At 31.5% G+C, this 17,577-nt stretch overlaps 1 pseudogene; it reads right to left on the reverse strand.

Moving 5' to 3' along the window:
* The window catches only part of LOC113089234 (ras-specific guanine nucleotide-releasing factor 2-like), a 31,996-nt pseudogene extending 14,694 nt beyond the window's left edge, over positions 1–17,302 (reverse strand).
* Between the last annotated feature and the right edge of the window lie 275 nt (positions 17,303–17,577).

Here is a 17,577-nt window from a genome sequence, read left to right on the forward strand (position 1 = left end):
ATTGAATATCAGAAATGATTCTTAGTCGCACACCTAATATTACATTAATTAATTACCATTCAATAATTTGTGGTCAGTAAGATTTTATATTTTCCAGAAAATATTCTAATAAAATGATATTTAATAATAATAATAAATATTAAATATTAATAATAAATAAAAAACCATTATAACATACGATACATTTTGTTTTATTTTCTCTCATGACAATGCTCTATCTATTTTAATTTAAATTATTTGATTATTATTATTATTAATGGAAAACATCACAAATACCTGATTTTTTTTTTTTTTTTTTTTTTAGCAGGTATTACTCCAGTTTGAAAAAAAACAATAATAATTATTTATAATAATAAGCATTTCTGGTCAGTTTAATAAATTCTTGCAGAGTAAAAAAAAAAAAATCATAGTGATTCCAAACCTGGCAGCTTACAAACTCAAAATGAGCTTCAAATGAAGAGTGATGACTGGCATTCAAAAAAAGGATGAAGAACATGTTTTGAATGTGTGACAGTCAAACAAAACAATTCAAAGAAAAACAACGATTAAATAAATACAATTCCTTTGCACTGAATGAGAAAAAAACTCTAAAGGCTGCTAGAGTGTGTGGTTCTCTAACCTGACAGGTATCGACGTGAAGGGTTTCTTGTAGATGTCGGCCAGTTTGTCCATCACGACAGCAGCGGTGGTGAAGATGCGGTAGGTGTGGAGGAAGGTGTTGAGGAAGTCGATGGAGAGGAAGCGCAGGTCGGTCAGTCGTTCCAGGAGTCTGTCCACGCTGGCGTAACGGATCTGTGGCACTTTGCAGGAGTTCAGCGTCTTACTGAAGCAGATGTCCACATCGTCCTTGTGCAGTCGGGCGTCAGACCTGCAGATATGAACGAGCAGATTATTCAACTGTTTACTATTTATGTTGAATTCATCTATGCGATTTCTGTGCTGTTACTGTAAGCTAAAATTTAAACAAATTATAATTTTTTTTTTTTTTTTTGTAAATTGGAATTATGCTGAAATGAAATAAAATATGAATATTAGATAAAAAGCTTAAATTATAATGAAAATTAAGAATGATGTCTTGGCAGCTAAGAAAAAAAAAATGTATACATATATATGTGTGTGTTTTTAAATAGATTTCCATTTTAAGCAAATAAAATATTTTTTTATATTTTTAATATACATTTTGTTTTATATTTGTCACATTTTTTAATAAAAATATGATTCATTTTAAAATAACTGTTTTTACTGTATTTACAAATATCTTTATTTTAAATAATTAAAATAACATTTTAACTAGTTTGTTAATTTTTTCATATATATATATATATGTGTGTGTGTGTGTGTGTGTGTTTATAAGTGTAAATAAATATGAATTTAAAATGAAAATATTTATGTTAAGTACATGCATGTTTATATAAAATAACATGTTTTTATAACAAATATATGTATTTCTATTAATAAATAAATCTGAATTCAAATAAAAATAAAGAAAATTAAAAATTAAATTGAAACATGAAAGTTACTAAAACTAAACTAAAAATAAAAAAAGCTAAAACCCTAAAAAATTGACTAAAGCAGATAACAAAATGACTGAAAATGTAGATGTATATATAAAAAATATATATATATATATATATATATATATATATATATATATATATATATATATATATATATATATATATATTAAATAACACTGGAGTGAGTGTTTTACTTGATCATGTGTGGCACAGTGACTTTGGAGTTGTCCTCAAACACGCTGGTCATCAAGCCATTGCAGCGAATGTTGTCGATGCACTAAATGACATAAAAATGTGTGAAAAGAAAAACAGAATGCAGTGACTTCACTCTCACACAGAAGCAAATGCAATAATATTTGATCAAAATGATCAAACTAGGAGAGCGCACAATATACGAGTTAACAATCATTATCATTATTGTGAATGATCAGCATTTGTCTGATTAGGCCGAGACTGGAAGCATATAACATCAGGTCTTATTTTTCCTATTCAGATTGTTTCTATAAAATTAAATGAAAGAGTTAATCTGAAGGGTGTAACAGTATAGATACATAGAGAAACAAAAAGACCAAAACAGCTACCAGTATTAACCCCAATTTGCATACCGGTTCATCCAAAGTGCAGAGTGTATAAAAGACTGTTCATACTAAAAATAGTATGCAAAAAACTTTACCGTAAAGTCAGTGAATCTATTTATGACAATGCAAATATGATGGAAACTTCTCGCTCTCGTGCATTTCATGCATGTTGATTTCTAGCTACAAAACATGAACTTCTGCTCTTTCATGTTTGACTGAATCTCTGCTTTTGAATAAACTTCATTTCTCGTGCATTTTTGCTTCGTATGAGTTGTGATATTCGTAGAAAAGCTGTCTGCGGTTTGTTCTACAGATGCACACGCTGTGTTGCACGTATTGTGCAGATTGTACCTGGCTCATGTCGCTGGTCCAGGCTGCTTTCTCCTGTCGAGACGGCGCGAGCAGAACCACTGAAAATGACGGACCATCAGCAGGTTCCACCACTATTTTAAACTCCAGGTGACTGAGCCCCTGACCAGCAGCATTATCTGAGGAGATGGAGAATCAAACCTCACTACATCGACTTCATTGATAGTTAGCTTCATGTTGGTAGGACTAGGATTGATGGTATTAATAAAGCTGTCTGAAGTCCCACTCACAGTCTTCATCACTGGCGTCCAGCTCCTCGATGAGCGTGCACTCTATCAGAGACAGCGTGCCTCCTTGCTGTGGTTTTGAGGAAAGGTACTTTAAGTTATTTTATGCTTTGAAACGGTTAAAGTAATGAACTGAGCTTCTCAATGAAAGTGAACAGTGATCAATACTGTAAATTAAAAAAAGAAAGAAAAAAAAGTGGGGTAGGGACAACATGATGGTGATTAAATTATGAGAATATTTTAGGGTGAATAATTTCTTTAAGAAGTTTAAATCACTTTGATTCCTTTAATTGCTGAGCTGTAGTTATTTTCAGGGTGACTCGAATCACTTTGAGCAGGAGCATATTTTTTATTTTTGATTTATTTAAATAAAGAAATGATATTAATTTAAAAGAATACATATTTATAAAATATATATTTTCTAAAATAATTAAAACATATTTTTATAATATATATATATATGTACAATGTCACTATATATGATAAAAATATGTTTTAATTATTTTATATATACACACACCCAAACACACAGGAACATACACTTAATATAATGAATAATATAATTTAAAATAATAATTTAAAATAAATAATGCATATTAAATATACTTTTTATTATAAAGTAAATTTTAAACAAGTATTTATTTAAATGTTTTAATAATATTAAATAAAGAAATATTATTGATTTGAAATAAATAATACAGGTCTATAGTAAATAATTTTGTTTAATTTAATAATATTTAATTTAATAATATTTATATTTCATGTTTTAAATAATGCATGTTTATTTAAAAAAATATTTAACAATAAAGCTACATTTAAATAATATTTAAATGTAATATTTACATACATACATACACATATACATATATATATATACACACATATACATATATATATATATACATATATATATGTATATATATATATATATATATATATATATATATATATATATATATATATACATATACATATACATATATATATATATATATATATATATATATATATATATATATATATATATATATATAGTTTTTTGGATGAACTATTCCTTTAAGAAACTCAAAGCATCACTTTGATTTTTTCACTTGCTGAGCTGTTATTATCTTCAGAAGGACTCGACTCACTTTGAGCAGGTGCAGTTTGCCGCCGGAGGTGCGTGTGCAGATGAGGAAGTGTTTGGTGAACAGAAAACACTGGCGTTCGCCTTCTTTCCTGAGCGACAGTGAACCCAGACGCACCTTACTCAGTTTACCCTTCTCCACGGAGGGCAGCTGAATCAGAGAGCCTACAGGACACACACACACACACACACACATCAGCTCAGTACCCAGAGGAAGGAGAACATTAAAGACAGTGTTTCAGGGAGAGAGGGCAGCGCTGTCTCAGCCAGAGACGCTCCTCTATGAGACAAGATGCATTAAAATGGCACATTAGATCTCATTAGAGCACATTTCACACCTTGCTGTCAGTGTGGAGCAGAGCTGAATGAGATCAGTGTTTGTGTAGAGCTGAAACAATCACACACAACTACTGACTGACTCCACTTAAGATGCGCAACTTTAGTTTTAAATAGACAAACAATAATGAAATACAATAAACAATGCATTTTAAACAATTAAATTTTTATTTTAACAGAAATATTTTATATATTCTATTTTATAAGTATGTTTTTATATATGTTACTTTTCAGAATAAAGAATTTTTTTTTATTTATTATTTTATTTATTTTGATTATTTATTATTTATGTTTTATTATTATATTTATTCTTTATATTTCAAATAAACACCATATATATAAAATGTTTTTTTATAACAAATATGTGTGTTTTTATAAAATAATAAATCTGAATTTAAATAAAAATAAAAATAAAGAAAATTAGAAATTAAATAAATTAAGTTGAAACACTAAAATTACCAAATCCAAAATAAAATAAATAAAAAGCTAAACAGAATTATATTTAAAACAACTACATTAACAAACATAACAGCATATAACAAAATTACTTGAAACTGAAATAGAAATGAATATATATAAAATAATATATATAATTTGAAATTGAAAATATTACATTTTAATATTTACATTACATTTAAAATACATAAATAATACTTTTTTTTTTAAATAAATACTTTTTTTTTTAATAAATGTATATGTTTAACATTTAAAACTGAACAGATTTACATTTTACATTTTAAAAAGTGAACATGTAACCCATAAAAATGGTATTCTTTTCCATTACATGATAAATAGTAATCAGTAATATTTAATCACTGAAATAATAAATCAAACCATTTAATAAATAAGCAAATAAATAAAAACAGTTACTGTGGATCCGTTGGTAGAGAATGGCACTAGTAATGTTGCAAAACAGAGAAACAAACAGGAAGGAAATCACTAGATGAAGTATTGGGGTAGAAGGTCATGTGACGAGGACGTCCAGCAGTCAAACACAAATGAATGACCGCAGTGAAGCGTGTCTCACCCTGCCGTACAAATGTCTGGCTGGTGTCCAGCAGGATATCACAGCCCTCCACGATCATTCGCTCGATCGCCAGATTCTTACGGATGTTTTCTGTGTCACTCACTTCATCGTGCATCATTCTGAGAATAAACACAAACACAGCTGCATCATCTCATGTACACATTCAATTGATTTTAAGTGTATTTCAAATCAAAAAGGCTACAGAATCATGACACATTCTAGGCTTGAGAGAAAGCCGTGGTCACGTGAATATTAAAAATACAATTCAAAAGCCTTGTTTGCATTTAAAAGCATATTTTTTTTTTTATAGAATAACCACAGGTTTAGTGGTTGATATCTGATATCATTTCACAGCATCTTACTGCTTTAATAAGTATGATTTTAAAAGCCGGTAAAGAATTACCGTATTTTTCGGACTATAAGTCGCACCTAAGTATAAGTCGCATCAGTCCAAAAATATGTCATGATGAGGAAAAAAACATATATAAGTCGCACTGGAGTATAAGTCACATTTATTTAGAACCAAGAGAAAACATTACCGTCTCCAGCCACGAGAGGGCGCTCTATGTCTTCAGTGTAGACTACAGGAGAACTGAGCAGCATAGAGCGCCCTCTGGCGGCTGGAGACGGTAATGTTTTCTCTTAGTTAATTTCTCTTGGTTCATGTCAAATTCATTTTGATAAATAAGTCGCACCTGACTATAAGTCGCAGGACCAGCCAAACTATGAAAAAAGTGTGACTCATAGTCCGGAAAATATGGTAATTAAGAGCGATTATAGGAATTTTAAATAATACATATGCATTTTAAATACAGATTTTAAAACAAACTAAATAATTCGATTTTTATAATATATTCTATATTATTTTAATGTGAGGTGTTTTTTAAGATAATAAAATGTATATCATACATTGAATTTTTTTATTTATTATTATTATTAAGTTTTTTTTTTAGCTTTTACTCACTTGGACAGTTCCTCAAGTTTGGATTTGGCAAATTCCAGACTCTTGCGCTCCACGTGTTCATGAGGCGTGTGTGCGAGGAGCTCATGAAGGGTGATGATGTATCGTGGAATCTAATAATAATAATAATAGAAATGTTTAAATGTGTAGTATTGCTAGTATCACTACTGTTTGTTCTCACGCTCCTTGTTCAAAGGTCAGAGGTCAGTGGTTCACCTGAAACATAGGGTATGTGAGGAAGGTTTCCAGCATCCGGCCCTCACAGGCGGCGTTTGCCTCGTACTGCTTCAGAAGCTTGTCAAAGTCCCGGTTCTGTTTACAGTTGGCCAGAACCTGCAGACTGTACTGATGGTTTCGCACAAACTCCTGATAAATGTTCAGCATCGGCAGCAAGATGTCGAAGAGATCCGCTGAAACGTGACATAAGATGTGTGACATGTGAGCACTGAAGTGAAGTCAAATAACAGATTTCATTTGTCTCTATTCTGACTTGTGTGAATTATTAGATGAGAGAATTATTCTTATGTTCATTTTTGTTCTATATGTGGAGACTCCAAAAACATTGCACTGCACTTTATATTATGAATGAATGTGCGAAAAAATCTAATCATTTAATCTGAATTAAATATAAAATGCAGCTTAAACGAACTCACCTAAAACTAATGTTGGCCAGTTGGCTATCCGAGCCTTCAAGCCTTGATGGAATATCTCATGGAGAAACATTATCGTCTCACTTAAAAACAGCAAAGAATAGAAATGCATGGTGCATTCATTACTAAAAAAAATATTAGGCTTTCAAAAAAAATTGCATATAATTGCATATTTTAATCATATGATAGTTGCATATATTAAACATTTATTTGTGTTTGTCAACAGCTTGCAAAAAAGTAAACCATCTAAAATACTGTGCAATCAGAATCAGAATCAGCTTCTTTCACCAAGGGATTTGTTGGTACATATATATACATATATATATATATATATATATATATATATATATACACATATATATATATATATATATATATATATATATATATAAAATGATAATAATATTAATAGTAATAATGTAGTGTATTATAATGATTTATGTGCAGACTGTTTTAATTATGTGTTGGAAACTAAACAAAAGATGTAAAGTTGTAATTCTGAGAAAAAAAAGTCAGAACTGTGAGATATTTATCATGCAATATAAATTATTTATTTTGTGGTGGAAACCAAAAATCTGAATAGTAAGATATTAATTGCAAGAAAAAAAAAGTCTGAATAGTGAGATAAATAATCAGTTATTTTTTATTCCCAGGTGGAAACAAAGTTCCACATTTTTCCAGCAGGTGCTCGATTAATTAAAGTTGTCCATCAGAACATTAAATGTACCTATTGAGGAAGATGCTGCTGACGTCGTCGTGACTAATGGGGGGTTTTTTGGAGCTGGCCGCCATCCTGAGCGGCCGCAGGAAGCAGTTGACCAGGATGGAGAGCTGGAGCACGTACTCCGTCTCGGCCTCCACCATGTTAAAGACGATCTGGTTTCTCTTTCTCATGCTCTCGGCGTGAGGTGAGCAGATGTAGTCCTGCACGATGATCTTCCACTTCCTTCTGCACAGCCAACCACGCATGAAGCTTTGCACCTGGGAGAAAACACGCAACGGAGACGCCCCAATGACTGCACTTACGCTAAAAACAATAGCAAAGATTATTGTGTGAATGAAGAGGATATAGAAGTGTGAACAAATGTATGTAGATGGCCTTTTACCTTCTTGATTTTCTTGATATCTGGATCTTCTTCCTCTAGATTGGACTGAAAGGGCAACATTCGCTCTTTCGTTTTATTCAGAACAAGAATCTGAAACACAGATAACACAGTAAATGCACACATAGCAAGGCTGCCAGGGTTTTCCTGCACAACTGGACTTTTGAACAATTTTGAGAATGCTTTGGCATGAAAATTATGTTTTTTTTCTTCTAATTTTATCATGCATCGTGAGCACCAAACAGGTTTAATTGTAAACAAATAATATGAAGATGGATCATTTTACTAACGTGTATTGAACCTTGACATGCATTTGCTCTCATGTGACAAAGTAAAGGTTGCATGGATATATATCAGCAGATGCTTTTATCCAAAGCGACTTACAGTGCATTCAGGCTATCCTAACATGTATATATACATAAGAAATGTAAAATAAATTAACTAAAAAAAAATTATAAAAATGTATTTTAAGTCCCTTTATGGGTGTCCAGCAGCTGTCAACTGTGATTGGACGCTTAAAAACTAGGCTAGTTTTCATTCATTTTCAGTTGCTTCTGGGTTGGATTCTTTTCTAAGAATAAAAAAAAAAGTATATATAAAAAAGCAAATGCCTTTTATTTCTTGCAATTTCAAGTTTATATCTCACAATTCTCAGAAAATGTTTAAAGTTTTATGGATAGCTATGTTAGTATATCACATGATGTAATGTTAAAATGTGTTATTAATTAAAATTTATACTTCACATTTTATGCAATTTATCATGCAAAGTGCTTTAAAACATTTTAAGTAACAAAACAAAACGGTAAATGAAATGTCTATCGACTGTGATTGGATGATGAAAAAAAAGTTGTAATTCCTTATGGGTGGGATTTGTAGTTTAAATTTGTTCTGGGATCTGGCAACGCTGAATAAAACCGATGAAGATGAACAGACCTCTGCCTTCAGTCTCTCGATCTCTGTATCCTGGTCTTCCAGTTGTGTCCGCAGCTGATTTGCCGCCACCTTTTCCGTCTCCATGATCTGCACCAGATGGATGTATTTCTGCATGAGAACTTCCCGCTCGATGATGAGGTCTGAATAACTGCCAGTGAAACATTTACAAAGAAAAACTCTTGAGTGCTGAATGCATCAATGAGCCACTCAAAAGTCTTATTTAATCTGGTCTGTTTTGAATTGAATTTTACCTTATGTAGTTTTGTTTATGGCCTTTGAAGATGTAGCATCTGTCTAATGTGTTCAAGTGTGAGATGAACATGCAGTGAAATACTGTGTCTGAATGCAATGCACTAAAAAACCTACAGGACGTGTTTTCTTCACTTAAAATGTCAAATAAACCTCACTATCCTCACTATGCATGCTTACAGTATATTGTGAGTTGCATTTTATCATTTGCATTCTGCATTATTTTCTCCTCCATCATAAAGGCCCTGAAACTCATCAGTGATGTAGAAATGTGTGAAATGTGAGACACTAACAGAAATCATTTTGCATGCTTTTCTAGCTCATATCAATGTATATGCAATGGGATGCATCATTTCTCTAATATCTATTAGCTTGAATGTTCTTGGTTTGAAACCCAATCCAGAAAAAAACGATGACGTTCTTAAGTTATCTTCAATTTAAATATTAAATAATTTGGTTAATTGTTTAATATATAAAGACTTTGTTAATATTTTGAATTAGATTTCATATATAATATAATATAAATATAGATAAATAATAGATTTTCATATATAATTTCCTTATATTTTCACTTTAATTTTTGTTAAAAGGTTTAGCTGTTTTGTTTTGTGTTTTTGTCATTTTTGTCAGTTTTTCTTCTTTTTTTACGTTTAATTTGCATTTTTTTTGTTTCAGCTTTATTTTCTAAAGCTTTTTAAGATTTAGTTAGTTCATTCATTTCAACCTCTTCATTCATAATAATTAAGTTATAATAAAGGTAATAATAAAGTTATACAGTATAATAAAAACTTTAATAAAGTTAAAGTTGAATCTAATGTAATCTAATCCGATCTAAAGTTATTGAAGTACTTGAAAGAAACCTAAGTAAAACAGAGAAATTATCATTTTAAATTATTATAAAAATTTTATATTTCATTATTTCAGTTAAGGATTATTTCAAGTAATGTAAATTTTTATTTTTTATTTTAGTAATTTAATATAACTAATTTAATATAATATACATTTTTATTTTTATTTTAGTACTTCAAGTTTAACTAAAAAACAAAAACAAAAAAATAAAATAAGATAAAAAATAAATATATATATATATATATATATATATATATATATATATATATATATATATATATATATATATATATATATATATATATATATACACACACATTAAAGTTAACAGTTATTCCATATAAAAAGTAGAATTTTTTTTAAACAGTTTTATTTTTAGTATATTATAATAATCCTTGTGTGGGACTGGTGAGGTATTTTTCTTAGGAGAAATATCTGAGACTTCAGCAAAAGTCTCCATTCGCATTGCTATCTAACAGCTATAATAAGACTCAGCAGAATCACATAAGGTTCTGCAAAGACGTCGAGTGTTTTGTCTTCTATTGTACCTGGCCTGATGAATGGCCTCCACCCACTCATTACAATCTCCATCCTCTTCTGTCCGCAGCTCCAGAGGTTTCTGCCCATCGTGGCCGAAAATCACCAGGAAGTAATACTGAAAAAGATGAGAAATGAAACATCAGCGTGCAGGCCACAAATCAGCATTCAGCATTCATATTGAATTTGACTCATTGTGAGCAGCATTAAAACAGTTCTGACCTAAATAGAGATGCTTCCAGCATTAACTTGCATGCACTCATTAAATGGATATAACTGTAGATGTGCTGCTGAGGAATTTCACCTTGAATCATGAAGCAGCATGTGAAACAGCCGATCAAAAGAAGGTAATATAATAAAACACCAAGCGCATCGCCAAAGCACAGTGGAAAAATATGAATAGATCATGTCTGGAAGGGAAAACTCTCATTCTGTGTTCCAGTCATTTTTCCCAAAAATGCTGATTACAGCTGTTACTGATTACAGATTATTACATGACGAAAAACTGTAGTACGTACTCATTTCAGCTAATGTAATTCGACTACTTTTTAGAATACTTTAATCAAACTTGTTTTAAACTTACAGAAAAAATACCATATTCATATAAAAAAAAAAACAAAGACAATGAAAGCATAAAAAATGTAATCAACATCATAAAATGCATTAAACACTACATTAAACCAGGGTTTGTCAAACTGGGGTTAATGTAAGAACTGAAATAGGTTTGTGACAATTGTTACCAAATCTTTCGGTCGACTTGTACACTTTCAATTAGTGCAGGTTTTGTATTTATTTTTGCAACTGATTGATCATAGACCACTTTGATCTCGTCTAATGCAGTTCTCGGTTTTTGAATAAATATTGCCAATATTACCCAATAATTCAGGCTTTTTTCATTAATAAATCTGAGGTGCAGATCATAGAGGCCTATGGTCAATCAATTCCAAAACCTGTGCAAACTGAATCATTTTTGAATAAGGAAAATGATTTTCACTACAGAGTTTATTTTCATTTGTTCATGGATAGAAATATGACCTGGATAGTTTCACCCTCAAATAAGAGACGGAGCAAAGTGTGTTTTATAGGACGTAGGCTTAAGGGCTCGTTTGTGTTCTCATGATGCACGGCTGGTGTGTGTGTGTGTGTGTGTGTGTGTGTGTGTGGTTATGTAAGCGGTAGAGCTTCTCCTCTGTCTTTAATGCGTTGTCCTCAGCCTCAGGCCTTGTTTAAACCGAAAGATAACAATAGACACGGCCATCCCACAAATACATCGGATTCTGTTTCACTTTCAGCGACCCACAGAACTATCATCTCCCACTGAATGGCATTAAAATCAGCTGTATGCATCCGATTACAATAACAAAGCTCACTGACGTGTCAGAATTCACATTCGTATCGGACTTGTTTGCATAATTTTTGCTAGAAGCCCTAAATGCATGCTTTCTTGGGTCACGCACATGTAAATGCACACAGATTGTCCTTTCGAAGTCATGCACTGTAGACTTTTTTTATTCAGATAACTGTGTCTGAGAGAAACACGATGCCAGAAGGGCTGCTATTCTTAGACGGGAACCATGCTCTGTGTTGCACATGTGTTTACGGTCAGCAGAGCTCATGAAACAGCAAGAATCCTGGGAAACTACATCTGTGAGAAGCCAGGAAATATAACAAAATCAACATGCAATGGCATTCTAATGCATTTTAACATTTAATAATCATACAAAAAAAAAAAAAAAATTATATATATATATATATATATATATATATATATATATATATATATATATATAAATTTAATATTTAAAATTCATTTTATTTTTAAAAGTGGTCTGGAAAAGATTTTATGCATTAGGAATTAATAGTTACAGCTTCTATTTTTCCAGTCTTTTATACATAAGGATTTCATTTTCTTCTTATTGCAATAAATATGATCAAATCAGAACATTAAACAACTAACACAAATATAAAACATACTAAATAAAACTAGTTACAGTGATTAACAACAGCTTAAAATATATTTTAAACATATTACTTAAAATATATAAAACTTTCTGATATACACTAATGCTCCAAAGATTAAAGTTAAAGATTTAAAGCTGAAAACCTTTTTTTTTTTTTAACAAATTAATATTTTTATTCGGCAATGATGACGAAAATGGATCAAAAGTCAAAGTAAATATATTTATAACATAAGAAAATACTTATATTTTCAATTCAAAATGCATTTTTTTTATTTGTATGCAAACAATATGAAGAAAAAAAAGATGTAAATGGGTACACTACTGCATATATAAAATAACTGTTTTCAACATTGATAATAATGAATGTTTCTTGAGCAGCAGGGTCAAGAATCATGTGACACTGAAGACTGGAGTTTTGATCAAAGGAATAAATTACATTTTAAAATGCATTCACATGGAGAACAGTTGATAATATTAAAAAAATTACTGTTTTTACGGTTTCAAATAAATGCTGCCTTGTTGAGCATTTGTGGAATTTTATCAAACCCACATTTTTTAACAGTACAATTACATATATATTATTTATATAAAGTCTCAGAAGGCACGCTGACTTACTTTATCACATCATTTGCAATGTTTTAAGATAGTAAGTGATCTAACAAGTAAATTGGGTGACTTTTATGCTGACTTTAAAGTGAACAGAACTCCACTTAAAAAGCTGGTGATGTGTAAGAGCTGCAAGCATACAGTGGCACTTCAACATAACTTCAGTCATGATTTTCATCGTAACACAAGTCAGTGGCACGCTGATGGTTGTGTCAAGCACATTTCCTTCGCATCCGAATCTTTATCATGTAAGTTCAAAGAGGAAGATGAATCTAAAGCTACACAGCCAGGAAATATCCACCAATCAGTTGATACAGTTATGAGCACTTTATATCACAATAGCTCAAACTGGATTGGCTTATATCAAAAACCGCCAAACAATCACATTAAAAACATTACCACAATTAATGATAATTTAATTCCAAACTAAAAGCAGGCATTTCATGCAGAAGATTTTCTTTTTTTCCCATCAATAAACGACTGTTTTATAAATACACAGGTTAGTTTGCACATCACAAAAGCTTATTTAATTGAGTTGGCCCAGAAATCAAAGCGCAAACAGCATTTGCTTTTTAATTATGTTGAAGTACTTTGAAGCCCTTTGATGTTTAACTCGTCCACATTGAGTAAAAGCAAATCCAAACACGCTTGACTTTAACATATACCAATATTAATTTTTTTTCCAGTAATACCAAATTCATGTGCAATGATAAAGAATTGAAAATAATTATGTAAGTGGGTGTAAAAAATCAAACACTACTGGTAAATGTTTGAAAAACATATATTAATATAATATGTGCTGCACATCACAGAAATAAATTACATTTTAACAGATACTCACATAGAAAACAGATATTTTAAATTGTAATAATATTTCACAATTTCTACTATATATTTAATCCAATAAATATAGCCTCTGTGAGCAGAAGAGACTTCTTTCAAAAACATAAAGTAAATGTATTTTTTAATTATGTTAGTAAAAACATAGGCAATTGTAAAAGAAAAAAACTACACTAAACAAACAAAACGTAAAATAAAACAAAATGAATAAGGTCTCACAGTTTGCGTCCACACACACACGATCCGTGTGTAGAACGTGTTTCAGATTAGAAATCTGATAATCTCAGAGAAGTGTGTGTGTGTGTGTGTGTGTGTGTGGAGGGGGCAGCAACATCTGCTATAACATAACAGAAGAGATTTTACTTAGCTAAATCTGACAAAACCTCTCTTAAGGGGGTAGCTTAAGTTAGAAACTGTACATAAATACAGATTTATTTATTTATTTACAAAATGCCAAATGATCTGTTTTATGGTTAAACTTCGGTAATTCTAATTCATAATTCAGCCTAAAATAAATAAATAAATAAATGATGATAATGATGAGGACAGCTCATCCTTTTTTACCACATATGTATTGTTATATTTTTTATTAGATCGTAAAGACATTTTAGTTTTCTGTTTATTTGTAACTGTCAAAAGTGTTTATTTAAACTAATAGAATTAAGTTTTTTTATTATTTAAATTCTAAATAAATAAATGCTTTAAAATGTAGATAAATAAAAATAATTAATCCCTACAGTAATTTAACTTAAATATCAAACTTTATTTTGATGATAATCACATTTTATGAATAAAAATATATGACCGCACACTCATTTTAATAAACACATTTATTTTTACGATTTTCCACTGCAGTTCTTTCTCCATAACTTGCATCTCCATAAGATGTTTGAATGCTTTAGTGCTTTGTTAAAGAATTTAAACACATTTTTAAATTACATAATTTGAGCATTTTTTAAAAAGAAAATCATCAGAATGTTAAGAAACTCAGGTTAAGGCCAATGAACGGACAACAGGCGACAACAAAACGTGTCTCGTGTGGTCCCAGTAAATGGCCGGGGATCAGAATATATCTGCTTCATACGCAGAAGATGAGTGTTTAATCTGCAAGATGCTGCTTAACATGAGCAGTGACCGCAGCACATGTCTGTTTAAATGCAGGCTTGCTTCCAGGGATGTAAAAATACTGATTCCCAAACCTCTTGACCAGAGAATTCCCATGACCTTTCTGTGACTACTGAAAAAGCTGGGTGGCTGTCCAATATAATTATTAACATATAGTATGTATAATATAGTATAAAATATAATTTAATAACAGAAACTAAAACAAGCGGGAAGAAACTTCTGTTAAAATGCCATAAAAATTTTCAGGCTGATGATACATTTCAAAATAGCCAAATATCAGTGAATTAATCATTTTGCTTGATAAAGCCCTCTGTGACTAATAAAGATTCCACCTACAAGTGTCTAACCCAGTAAATAATTCAGAGCTGAGCATAACTACTAAAATGTATATACGCAATAGAACTTTTTAAGTCTGCACACTGACAATATTTTATTTCAGAACTCATTTGTATTCGGTTTGCTGATGAAAACCTCAAAACTCTCATTTGAAGCCACAATATCAGCACACAGGCATTTACTCACTTATATACACTCATTTAAAAGCCTTCATGTTTGATTGCAATATATGGGCTGCTATTGCTGGTTTTTAACATCTTTACACTAACACATAGGAAACAAGGAACATAGGAGGTTGTCATAAGGCTAATTAGATGAACTAGAGCAGTGGTTTATTATGTTGGTTTCATAAATTTTTATTTTATTTTTTTGTAAATTAGGACGTTTAATTCTGTACTTGAAACTAAGGTTATTACCATATTTTCGGACTATAAGTCGCACCTGAGTATAAGTCGCATCAGTCCAAAAAACGTCATGACAAAGAAAAAAACATATATAAGTCGCACTGACTATAAGTCGCATTTATTTAGAACCAAGAACCAAGAGAAAACATTACCATCTCCAGCCACGAGAGGGTGCTCTAGTTGCTCAGTGTAGACTACAGAATCAGATGCACTGAGCAGCATCTCTGGCAGCATAGAGCGCCCTCTCATGGCTGTAGACGGTAATGTTTTCCCTTGGTTAATTTCTCTTGGTTCATGTTAAATTAATTTTGATAAATAAGTCGCACCTGACTATAAGTCACAGGACCAGCCAAACTATGGAAAATAAATATAAGTGTGACTTATAGTCCGGAAAATACGGTATATTCACAAACTAAAACCATTAAAAGATGTTACATGGAAAAAAAAAATGTTAACAATGATAGTTAAATTATGCTTTGTTTAATATTCTATATTAAAAATACAACATAAATTTCACAATCACTATGCAGCAATCATCACAGTGCACTATCCTGTACTGCATTTCCCATAATTCTTTGCACACATTCATCAGCACTTTTTGTTTGCACCTGTGTCTTGTTAGCTCACCCTATAAAAGTCTGGTTCTTCTTACCGTTCATTGCTTAGTCTTGTATGTGTGTGTAGTGCAATTATAAGCCTTGTTTCATGGTTGTCCTATTTCTTGGTTGCTGGTTTTATTTACCTGCTTGCATTTTGATACTCTTTGCTTGCGTTTTGCCCTGTTGTTATTGTTTGGACTGATCGCCCGTGTATCTGACCTTCTGTCTATTTCTGGATACCAATCAAAAAACACTGCACTTGGATCTTCAACTTTCATGACAATGAAAAAGCAGAAACTTATTTTATTTCTGCAAATTGTCAAAATAAAGCAAAAATATTACACTAAATGTATTAGAATAAAAATTTAAAAAACAGCAACTAATAAAAATGACAAACACAATGTCAAAAATATTAAACCAAAATGAAAAAATAGAACAGAAACAAAATAACACTGCTTCAAACTCAAATTTTAAATTCAATCTATGTAATATAAAAACAAATGTAGACCCCCGTGCACATTGTTCAATATGACCCTCTCAAACTAGCACCAACATGTGGTTTGTTTAGAGACCAACTTCCTCCAAAATTGGCACACTTGCACCTGAAATGTAGCTTTGGTCGAGACAGCTAGTAATTATTAGACCACGGATGAAATGTGGAGTGAGACCGAGGTCGGATCATAAGTTACCTGCTGTTTATCTGAACTCTCTTTCCCAACGGTAGACACTTTGGGAGCCGGGATCCTCTCGCAGGTGCATCCCTCCAGCAAATAAATCCCTGATGGTCTGGTGCTCTGCTCGTTCTCAAAGTAAAACAGAACATTCTGGTACAGCGCGAAGTACTTCTCGGTCCAGCGGTTGTTTTCTGCGGCTTTTTTACTCAAAGAACCCGCGTTTGATTCCCTCTTTACGCGCGACCATGGACAGAAAAAGCGCGTGTCCTTCATTATAACGCACGCTCTTCTGCATCTTACAGCTCTGACTGTCACACTGAACCCATCATCCTCCTCCTCCAAACACACATCAGCCAGAGATGATGATCTATAGTCCAGCCGAACGCGCTGATGCTGTGCGTAAAGGAGATTCCAGACGCGTAATTACGCACAGCGATATCCTAAAGGAGTGCGCGGGTAACAAAACAAGCGAAAGTACACTTCAGAAAGTGAAAGGTTAACATATATTAATACATAATGTTTCTGAACTGCGCACAGCTACGTAAAACAAAAATAGATGCAGTGAACAGA

The sequence above is a fragment of the Carassius auratus genome, unplaced genomic scaffold (assembly GCF_003368295.1).
Source record: "Carassius auratus strain Wakin unplaced genomic scaffold, ASM336829v1 scaf_tig00048939, whole genome shotgun sequence".
Classification (NCBI taxonomy): domain Eukaryota; kingdom Metazoa; phylum Chordata; class Actinopteri; order Cypriniformes; family Cyprinidae; genus Carassius; species Carassius auratus.